Here is a 3,333-nt window from a genome sequence, read left to right on the forward strand (position 1 = left end):
ATACGACAATTCTTGGATTCTATCTAGATCAGTGCTGTCCAGTAGAAATATAGTGGGAACCACATATGTAATTTTAAATTTTCTAGTAGCATTAAAAACAATAAAAAGAAAAAAATTAATAATATATTTTATTTAACCCAATATGTCCTACATATTGTCATTTCAACATGTGATCAATTTAAATTATTAGAAACATTTTATTATTTTGGTTCTCTAAGTCTTCAAAATATGGTGTTTATTTTATGCTTACAAAATTCTCAGTTCAAACTAGGGTTCAATGTCACATGTGGCTAGTGGCTACCATATTGGAAAGTATGGAATGAGAGAGTAATAGCTGACAACAAACTATATTAAGTACAGATAAGTCTTATCCTTTGCTAGTCTCTTTCTGGAGCAATTATTTTCTTACTTTTTTTAACTCTTTTAGGATGTTTTAAGCTACTTATATAGAAGACTCAAAATCAAGTGGCTTAAACAAAAAAGGCATTGATTACTCAAACAAAAAGAAGTTTGAGGGGCCGACCCCATGGCCAAGTGTTAAGTTTGCCCTCTCCACTTCGGCGGCCCAGGTTCGAATCCTGGGCACGGGCATGGCACTGCTCATCAGGCCATGCTGAGGCAACATCCCACATGCCACAACTAGAAGGACCCACAACTAAAAAGTATACAACTATGTACTGGGGACTTTGGGGAGAAGAAGAAGAAAAAGAGGAAGATTGGCAACAGATGATAGCTCAGAGTGAACCTTTAAAAAAAAAAATGCAGATCAGACGACAATGTGATGACATATTCAAAGTGCTTAAAGAAGAAAACAAAGCTGTCAGACAAGAATCTCACATGTAGCAAAACTAACTTATGAAAATGAAGGCAGAAAACAAAGACATTCCCAGATATACAGACTGAAAGACTTTGCTGCTTGCAGACCTGCCTTGCAAGAATACTGAATGGACTTCTTCATACAGAGAGGAAGTGACATCAGACTGTCATTTGAATCCACGTTAAAAAAGAAAAGGGTGCCAGTAAAGGCAATTATGTAGCAACTACAAAAGATAGTATCATTGTATGTCTTCTTCTTTCTTCTCTTAATTGATTTTTTTAAAACAATACCATAAAATTTCATTTGGGGCTTACAGCATATAGAGAAATAATATATTTAACAGTAACAGCACAAAGAAGTGGAGAAGGAAGGAAGCTACAGTGGGGCAGGGAACTGGCATCAGGCAAAGACTCAAATCCACAAGAAGAAGTGAAGAGTACTGGAAACGGTTACGAAGAACGTTAATATAAAAACTTGGAAAATATTTTTTTGCCTTTTAATTTCTTCAAAAGACATGTGATGATATAAAGCAACAATTATAACACTGCATTGTTGGAATTGAAACAAGTGGGAAGGAACTATAGTGGAGCGATTTTTCTTTTTCTCACTGGAATTAAGTTAGTGTAAATCTTAACTAGATTCTGATAAATTAAGATGTGCATTATAATCCCAAGGTCAACCACTAAGAAAAATAACTCAAAAATATAGTTAAAAATCAAAGGAATTAAAATGGTAGATTAGAAAATATCCACTTAATCTAAAAGAAGATAGTAAAGAAAGAAGAATCAAAAGAGACATGAGACATGGGAAACAAATAGCAAAATGGCAGGCATAAATTCAGATATATTAATAATAACATTAAATGTGAATGGACTAAACAACCCAATTCAAAGGGCAGAGATTGTCTGGTCTGTCCTGGTTTGGGCAATAAATTATAATCTACCTAAACATAATATAGTTTTACTTGGTTTTATTGTCATTAATAAAGTTCACTTTGGAATACCAGTCCTAATAATATATTAGTGGGAGTTTCTCAAGGAAAATTCTAAGGAATTTTGCCAAGTTAATCATAGAAGTTGAGGTAGAAAGAGACTGTGAGCCTGGTGCCAGCATCTCTGTGAATGAGGATGGTGTCCATGAATTTGAGGTGACAAAGACTAGGAATAGAGAGTAGTAGACCTTTTAAGCCTCCATGGTTAATGTCTTTTATTTACTAGTTCTTGTATTAGGCATTCAGGTAAACACGGAAGAGTAAAACATGATCCCTGCCCATTAAGTCTAATGGGGTAGACAGTTTTATAGAGAAAGGAGTGCAATACAGTGTCAAAGGTATTATAGTTAAAGTAAGCTCCAGGATCAAAGGAGGGGAAAGACTCAATCTACCTGGGGGATGAAGTGATAAAGAAAGCCTTTAGAAGGACAGATAATATAAGAGCTATTTGCTCTATCGTGAGATTAATTCATTATATTGTATTTTTTAAAGCATAGGATTTCAGGGGGCCAAGTGCTGAGAAAGTTGTAGAAACTACAATGGTGGCTGTTTAGTAAAGGGTTAAATATGATGGAGGCTGGGGTTGAGTAATAATCTCCAACCCCAGTTCTGACAAATGGGGGACACAAGTGATCTAAGATAAGTAGCAGAGGAATTCAACAGTTGGGCAGGGCTGGCCAGAAAGATACAGTTGTTAGCAAATATTTGAAAATCCCGGCAGTTATGTCTGGGAAGACCAAGATAGGAGGGCTGACAAGGAACAGACAGAGTCCCAATCCCAGCTGTAGACTAGTCTACTTGGCAGATGATTGGAAAAGCAACTGCACATTAGGAACCAAAAATAAAGGCCTTTAGTTGTAAATCTTTGCCCAGAATGCCCATTATCTAAACAGGCACTGCACAGTAGCTGGAGCCCCATTGTCAGTTTTAGCATACATTGATAATTCTAGTCTGAATCAGTTTTTATCATCAATATTTTGTAATATTTGGCTTTAATTTTAAAGTCCTTAAATACCTAGGGGAGCTAAAGTGACTGCCAAAGGAAAAAGACACTTGGAAATCTTAAATGTGATACGAATTTGTGAACATAATCCATTATAAGTGACTTCAAGAAAGTCCTACCTAATATATTAATAGAATTGGTATTTCATGCTGAGTTACATATTATTCTATTATTATCAAAATGATAAAAACTCTCTTTGGACCATATAATTTTATTTTCCAAATAGAGAAAGTAAACCTTTTGAAAGTAAAAGCTGGTATTAACAAGTACCCCAGGACAAGAGATACAAACTGGCAGAGTCCTGGGCACCCCAGTGACCTTTCCTGCCCTTAACTTCCCACTCTCAGGATCATCACCTTAAATATTATCAACACCTTAAACTACTCCACTCCTAAAAACCCACTCTCTAACACAGTGCTCCCATCCTTCCAGCTTGCAATGACCTGTAACTAGTCTTCAGCCTCATGCTTGACCTGCTACAGGGTCTCTCTTGCCTTTACTTCTGTCTCTGTCCAGCTTAGA

This window comes from Equus przewalskii, chromosome 5, assembly GCF_037783145.1.
Source record: "Equus przewalskii isolate Varuska chromosome 5, EquPr2, whole genome shotgun sequence".
NCBI classification, from domain to species: Eukaryota; Metazoa; Chordata; class Mammalia; order Perissodactyla; family Equidae; genus Equus; species Equus przewalskii.